Source organism: Peromyscus maniculatus, chromosome 8 (genome assembly GCF_049852395.1).
Source record: "Peromyscus maniculatus bairdii isolate BWxNUB_F1_BW_parent chromosome 8, HU_Pman_BW_mat_3.1, whole genome shotgun sequence".
In the NCBI taxonomy this organism is placed as follows: domain Eukaryota; kingdom Metazoa; phylum Chordata; class Mammalia; order Rodentia; family Cricetidae; genus Peromyscus; species Peromyscus maniculatus.
Genome location: NC_134859.1, coordinates 53,222,168 through 53,230,582, shown reverse-complemented (window position 1 = coordinate 53,230,582; position 8,415 = coordinate 53,222,168).

Genomic DNA, 8,415 nt, shown 5'->3' with positions numbered 1-8,415 from the left:
TCTACACTGGGGGTGGGGGGCAAGCAAACACCTAAGCTCTGCAGTGAAATCTGCTGGAGGACTGGAGGACTGGAGGAGACTGCTGAGTCTGGAGAGATAAGGGGAGTGAGTATAAAAGGTGAGAGAGACCTAGAGAGGATGGATGGGAGAAGGAGCGGACCGTGAAGGGCCTCAAGGCCTTTGTAAGAATTTTAGTATTGACTCTGAATTAAGAAAAAACTTTTAAGGGCCGGGCGGTGGTGGCGCACGCCTTTAATCCCAGCACTCGGGAGGCAGAGCCAGGCGGATCTCTGTGAGTTCAAGGCCAGCCTGGGCTACCAAGTGAGTTCCAGGAAAGGCGCAAAGCTACACAGAGAAACCCTGTCTTGAAAAACCAAAAAAAAAAAAAAAAAAAAAAAAAAAAAGAAAAGAAAAGAAAAAACTTTTAAAAGCCAACAAACGCACCATTCATCTTTAAAATTTCCCAGCCTCTCAGTATAAGCAGGGTGTGGTACTTAAGTAAGTGAGAGTTAGGAAATGGAAAATTCAGAACCTTAGAAATACCAAGGCTTTCATGTTTTAAAGCTGGGTCCTAGGGTCCCAAGTACCCATGGTGTCTGGATCTGCTTATCAGGAACCAAGGAAACCTTTGGACCCCATTGCCCCAGTTCAACCACAGCACTTCTCATAATACCCCTCTGTATAAGTCCAAGTTCACCTGGACCACAGCGGCAACCTCAGATTGCCAGGAAAATTGGCAAAAGGCTTTGAAATGGGCATGCGTGTTCCTTTCAAGGGTGTGGTCCCTAGAGCATCCTTCTCGAGGTTATCTGAATCTCTAGAGGTTTATGTCTTTCTTCCTGTCTGTCTCCTTTAAAAACCATCTGCAACTCTGTAGAGATGGAAAATAAGTTATGGAGATGATGCAGCTGATTGCCGTGAATAGAAATTCAAATGAGTTTTGTACAGGGATGCAGTTGATTTCTGTCCTGGGGGAAGATCATTTCTGCATCTATTGGCAAATCTGTTTGAGCATTCTTAATTTCCTATATGTGTTGCCATAGATGGATGGACAGACAACATCATTGTGGAGGCTCTGAGGCGAGATCAGGCCATGGAGCAGCGTGAGGAGCCCTTCTTATGCATTTCATTTTTATTTATTTATTTTTAAGTTTAAAAATATAAATTTTATGTGCTTTTGTGTGTGTGTGTGTGTGTGTGTGTGTGTGTGTGTGTGTGTGTGTGTGCAGACCTGAGTGTATGTATGTGTGCCATGTGTGTGAAGGTGACGACAAAGGTCAGGAGAGGCATCAGATCCCTTGGAACTAGAGTTACAGACGGTTGCAAGTCGCCACATGGGTGCTGGGAATGGAACCCAGTCCTCTGCAAGGCAGTAAATGTCTTAGCCACCAAGCCATCTCTCCAGCTCCCTCTCTTATAAATTTCAGAGGAAAGGCTAGGCTCTATACCGCATGACCGATGGGCAATTCATAGTCCATGCTTGCAGCCGGGCTATCTCTGATTCCTGGTAGGTATGGTGGGAAGGAGGGGGTCTGTTAGTCTGGGGCTTGTACACAGAACCGGCTATGAGGGTAGGGAGAGGAAGAATCTAGAAAAAGAAGCTAATAGAAGAGTTTTACAAAATGGCATAGCCTTGGCTAACATCCTTGAAGGAGATTTTGCGAACCACCGATTCTTTTTCCTCTCTCCTTTGCTTCTTGGCCAATGTGAGTTAGTTCTCTACCTCTTCTGACCCACCCCTTCCAGACCTGTGCTCTTTCCATTTTGTGTTAAGACACCTTCATTTTTTCCTCTGTCTGGCTAAAAATCATCTATTCATGCAAATCTCTTCCTAAACATTTCATAGGTGGCTCTCTCAGAAAGATTTGTCGGTTCCGGGTTCTTTCCCCCTCTGGGACCCCATGGCACTGAGCACTGCTTGGCAGCCGGTGTGGCAAAAATGCCTGATGACTTGGCTGCACAGCTTGTTAGAACCATCTGTTAAATTCCTTTTGTTAAGAGGCCATCAGCTCCAGGAGGCGGGAATTGTATCAGTTGTTTACCAATTTGTCCATCAGGCTTTGCCTTCTCTGTGGCGTCCAGGAGGCCCTGGGTCAAATCATTATTGGTTGACAGAGGGTTCTGCTGACCATGGGTAAAGCAGGGGGGGGGGGAATGCTGTGTTGAGGGGTGTCAAGTGATTTTTTTTTAACCTCCGACTGTGAATTATGGGTTGGATTATAATGATTTACTCATGATCCATACTCTTCCTTGGAGTCTGGGAAGCCTATAATTGAGTCTTGTAGTCATCCATTTCTACCTGTCCCTAATCATTGCCTCATCAGATCTGATTTTTCTTCTATTTCTTGTCAAGCTGGCTTCTTCTTTAAAAAAAAAAAAAAAAAACAAAAAAAAAAAAAACACTAATTTGCTGTTAACCTCTGAAATGGAAAATCTCAAAATGAAATACCATTTGGTATTTTCTCAAAAGTTAAACACTGAGTTATCATCTAATCCAGCAAGTGCACTCCTGGGAAAATACCCAACAGAAATAAAAAAGCATGCCCTGTAGAAAATGTATGCAGCTGCATTATTAGTAATAGCCATAGAGTAGAAGCAACCTAAATGTCCATCAACTGATTATTGAACTAATGAGACATTATAGTCCACATAATGAATTATTATTTCAACCATAAAGAGGAATGATGGGGGCTGGGGAGATGGCTCCTAGGTTAAGATCATTGGTTGCTTTGCAGAGGACCCAGGTTCTGTTTCCATTATCCATAGTGTGGCCCACAACTGTCCATAACTCCAGTTCTAGGGGATACAAAGCCCTCTTCTGACCTCCTTGGGTACCAGGCACCCACGTGGCACACAGACATAGACATAGGCAAAAGACTCATCGACATAAATAATATTAAAAATCAATTTAAAAAGAGGAGTAGTGTAGCGATACATGCTATGTCGTGTATCATTATCACAGATAAAAAATACTGCACTAAAGACAACACAGAAAGGTGGTTGACCAGGGCTGGAGAGATGGCTCAGCGGTTAAGAGCAATAGCTGCTCTTCTTGAGGTCCCGAGTTCAATTCCCAGCAACCACATGGTGGCTCACAACCATCTGTAGTTAGATCTGGTGCCCTCTTCTGGCCTGCCTGCATACATGCAGGTAGAATACTTGTATACATAGTAAATAAATCTAAAGAAAAAAAAAAAGGTGGTTGACATATCCAGAAGAGGCAAAATTGGAGACAGAGAAATAGATTTCTATGTAGACTTTTCTGAGGCTGGGGACTGAGAAGAAATGGCTATTAGTGGGTACAGAGGAGTGGGTTATAACAGGTATGAGGCACAATCAAATGCTTTCAACACATCTGTGCCTCATCGTGACCTTTAATTACTTCTCCAATCCCTCCTTGCCCCTGTCTCCCTCTTCCGGCCACTTTGACTTTCCTTTCCTATTTCCCTCACTTCCTCTTCCCTTCTTTTCCTCTTCCTGAGAAAGGATGTCACTGTGTAGCCCATGCTGGCCTTGAACTCATAATCTCTCTACCTCGGCCTCCCAAGTGCTGGGTTTATGGACACGGGGTAGTCACCTCATCCCGTTTGGCTCCTTTCTTGGTGAGCGTGGTAGGCAGATTCCGAGACTGGCTTCCAGGACTGTGACTTCCTGGTACGAGTCTCAGTTAAGTGCCAAGTTTATCTGGGTGTGCCTGATCTAACCACAGGAGCACTTCTGAGCAGATAGCGGCCCTGCCTGGTACCAGGAGAGTCAGAGTCAAAGCCCATCAAGGACTCCGTGTGCTGCCCTTGCTTTCAAGATGAAGGGGGGCATGTAACAAGGAATGCAGTTGGCCTCTGGGAGCAGTGAGTAGCCCCTGGCTGACAGCCAGCCAGGAAATAGGACCTCAGACCCACAGCTGTAGAGACTGCATTATGTCAACAGCCTGAATGAGCAAGGAAGTGAGGTCCACCTCCCACCCCCGCCCAGCTCCAGATGAGCACCCAGCTGGACAACACTTTGGTTTTATCTTGCAAGAGTGGCTGTGTAGGACCCCAGTGTGGTCGCACAGACTCCAGACCCACAACCGTGAGAAGCTAAGGAGTGTGGTTTAGAACAGCAAACCGTTATGCAGGCTACAAAACTAATAGAATCAGTTTCGCCCCGCGGAGCAGCTGGCTGTCATCCCGATGGGTGTTCCTAGATGCTGGTCTTTTCCTCGTAAAATTCTTAAAACGGCTACTTCTCCTCCCACTCCCCAGGATGATGTCACACCCTGGATGTCTCTGAGCCTGGCTTATTCCCTGTGACATACTCTCTCCTTCTTCCTCCTTTCAAAGGTTAAAACAGAGGGGATTCTTGGCCATTGCAGGAAGCTGAGGCCAAGTCTGGCCTGGCTAGTGTCGCAGTTCTTTTTTTCTTCTGCACGCGCACAGGGGAGGGTCGGGGGGGGGGGGGGAGGGTGCAGTTCTCCACGGACTCTGTGTTCTCCAACTCCCAGAGACACGATATATATCCCAAGGATCAAACTCCTAAAAACAGAAGCATCTCGGCTTTCTGGGCAACCCGTTTTAACGTGAGGTGAAATGAGACAGTCCTAGAGTCCCTTCGCCTGACTCCAGAAGCCAGTGGCAAAGGACTCTGGGAATAAAAAGCATGTGAGGGATAGTCCCTTAGACACAGGGTCTCTTGGACTGCCCCAGAGAGACCCGAGATCACCTCAAAGGCCTTTTGACTGGTCCTGTTCGTACCAGCAGCGGAGGCTGTGATTGCCATATGTGACAGACTTGTAGATATGTCCACCCGGCTGCCTGGAGGTTGGGTTCTCACGTACCCTCCCTGTTCCCCCCTCCCCCTGCAACTCCTTTTCCTGAGGAAAAGCTAACAGGTTTTGCCGAGGAACAAGGTACCCTAGCACGGAGTGCGAGCCCCTGAAGGGCTTCCCCTTCTTTGCCTTGAAACATGCTGAACCCTGCTTCCTGCCTTGGCTGATGAGAACCACTCATCTCTGGAACCAATCAGTTACCTCTGCTCTAATGAGCTCATGTCTTCTCTTGCTGGGAACTCTCCAATCAGCCTCTTAACTTCTTGTTCTTGGAACAGAGTCTTGTCCATCTGGGAGCCCGAGTCTTTCAGCTGGGTAGCCTTGGGCTTCTTTATGTGATTGCTGGGTCCCAGTAGCAGTGCTGAGGGACTCGGGGGGGGGGGGTGCTGAGGAGCTGGGGAGGGGGTCTCTAGAAAGGAGGCCCGACGGCTGTCTATGACCACCTCCTGTTCCTCCTGCTCCTATCCATGGAAAAGCCATTTGCTTGTAACCCTAAGGCCTCTGAATTTTCTGGATTTTTCTCTTTCTGTTGTTTTGGGAATAAGTTTATATGTTTGTGGCTTCTCTTATATTTAAGAAATCTGTCTAGACCCGCAGAGTTTCTTCTGCCCCAGGACTGGGTATGGTCTTCAACCTGAAAACGCAGCGGTCCTCGAAGGAGGAGGAGGAGGTAGTGACTAGTATGAACGAGCAAGGGTTAAGATGGGCTTTGTGTGATCACAGGCATTCCAAGTGTGACCCTTCCTGATTCCGGACTTCACTCGAAACATTGACTCTGTGAGGCTGTGGTGTGGAAGGAGGGAGGCAGAGAGACTCTGGCTCCTGGCACAGGACTGGGGGTGGGGGGTGGGGCTGAGGGGCCTGGCCCACCAGGAAGTGTGTGTAATCCTAACAGGCCTGGCTTCTCAAACACCACCTCACAGGGACAGCGGGAGGTTGGGGGATGGAGGGTGTTGTGTATCTGGGAGTTGGATCATTTGCTTCATATTCCTCTGCCCCCAGGACCCAGCCTGGGGCCCAGTGGATTTAGGAGAGCTGTTTCAGAGACATACCCTCCTCCCACTCCCTGGAGCCAGCCATGCTGGGTTTGAGATTCCCTCTGGCCTCCAACCTGTTTCAGAGAGAGGTTTGTTTAGCCAGCTCTGTTGCAGCCTCCCAGACTCCAGGTCTCTCCCAAAAGGGAAAGCCTCCGTTTCCTCAGTTGTGACGTGGTCAATGGCAGTGGAGAGGCTTGTGACCTCCAGCCTCGCTAGGCTGAGCTACATTACCCAGAATTCCTTATCCTGGGTGTTTTCTGTGAAGGTGGGTCACGAATAGCTTCCCGTGGGAGATTTGGGTGCTGAGGAGAGGCGGCAGCTGAGTTGTGGCTCACATACGTTTTCGCGGCTGCTCTGCTAACTTGCCTCAGTGATGGAGTCTAGAGTTGTCTCCTCTTCTCGTGGATTCTCTCCTGGCTTCTTCCCCTACCCTGGGCCAGGGTGTATGTCCAGTCCTGTGACCAAGGACTCAGCTCCTGCAGGGCACTCCTTCCACTCCGTTCAGAGGCTACAAGAACTGGCAGAGGGTTTTGTCTGTCCTCAGGGTAAAAGCCATGAGATTTCTACCTTGTTCTTGATCTTCCCAACTCTCTCTCCTCTCCTCTCCTCTCCTCTCCTCTCCTCTCCTCTCCTCTCCTCTCCTCTCCTCTCCTCTCCTCTCCTCTCCTCTCCTCTTCCTCTCTCTCTCTCTCGTTCATGTGTCTGTGTGCATGTGTGTGTATATGTGCATTTATCTGGAGGCCAGATGTTGACATCAAGGGATGTTCCTCTACTGCTTCTTCACTGTTAGTAGATATTTTTAGAATGAATTTCCAATTACATTTTTGTTAGTGTATGTGTGTGTGTGTGTGCGCTCGCGCGTGCACTAGCATACACTTGTAAAAGTCACCATATAGGTCCCAGGGATTGAACTCTGGCCATTAGTCTTACCTGCTGAGCTATTTCCCTAGCCCCATCCACCTTGGTTTTTGTGAGGCAGGATCTCTCACTAAAGCTGGGCCTCACTGAGTTGGCTAGACTTGCTGGCCAGCAAGACCCCGTGATTCTCCTGCCTCCACCTCCCCAGCAATGAGGTTGCAGCAGCAGGGCCTGGTCCAGGCCAGCATGGCCTGGCCGGCATGGCCCCGCCCAGCAGGGCACTGCATTAAGCTTTGACAGGGGTCCCTGGGGGTTACACTCAGGTCCTCATGCTTGCCGGCACTTTACAGAATGAACCAGCTCCGCAGCTCGTCCTCGGTGTTTGTCTCCCAGCTCCCTCCCCTGGGACTTCAAGCTCCAGCATCCGATGCAGATATATAGAAGGTACATAGAAACTGCTTGATCAGCCCAAGGTCAAATTCCTGTAAAGACACTGTCTATGTGGATGTACATAAAATGAGATAAGACTTACCTGTACCTATCTATGTACATCGGTGTCCAGGATGAACAGCCTTGATTTGAAAGTTCAAAATCTAAAGTGCTTCGAAATGTAAAACTCCTTGAGCATGAATGTGACAATATAAGTGGAAATTTCACATAGTGTGATGGATCGCACAAAATTATTAAAAATATTGAATAAAATTGTCTTCAGACGACATGCAAGGTACACATAAAACAAGTGAATTTCCTGTTTAGACTTGGGTCCCATCCCTATGATATCTCACTCTATCTATATCTGTATCTAATAATCTGAAAAATACTAAAATACGAAACATTTATGGTCCCAAGCCGTTTTGATTTTGTTTCTAAAAGGGGGTGGGGGGAGGGAGTGGTTTCTCACTATGTAGACCAGTCTGGCTTCAAACTCACAGAGACAGGCTTGCCTCTGTCTCCCAGCGCTGGGACTAAAGGAGTGCACCACCACCCCGTAGATGAAATGATATTCAATCTTCTATTAGTGTCCTCACCTGACTGTTCACTGAGGCAGGCAGTATCATGGGTTAACATAAGAGATGAGTGAAGCTTGGGTACTAGGAAGCATTTGGTCATTATATATCAAACAAATCATCTTATGTAAGCTGGGAATAGTAGTACACGACTTTAATCCTAGCACTCAGGAGGCCCAGGCAGGTGGATTTCTATGAGTTTGAGGCCAACCTGGTCTACACACTGAGTTCCAGGACAGCCAGGGCTATATAGTGAGACCCTTGTTGGTTTTTTCATAAGGCCGATGTCTAAAAGCACTTGTCCTCACCCAGGGTCTCTGCCTTAGATTTTTTGTCATTGACGTTTAGAGCTGTGCATCTGAGGCCCCATTTGGTTTGGTTTTGCTGGTTTAAAATCATTTCAGCAGGCGAGGATGTGAGCCGAGGTTGTCTTTTGGCACATTAGTGGCCCCTTGCTAGTTTCCAGGCAGCCAGCAGGCTTTTCTTGCATTTAACACTATACTGTGTTGTACGTTTTGGGGGTACACAGGAGATGGGGTCGGGGCTAGTTTTTGATTCTGCACCTGTGGAACTCTGACTTGGGACGCTGCCTTCATAGTGTCTAGGGAGTCTCGCACCCTGACTCGGAACAACAAGGTTGTTTCTTAAGGAGCAGAAGAGAGAAAGGCCCCTGTTCTGTGCTCAGCCCGAGGCCCTGTTGCCCGCC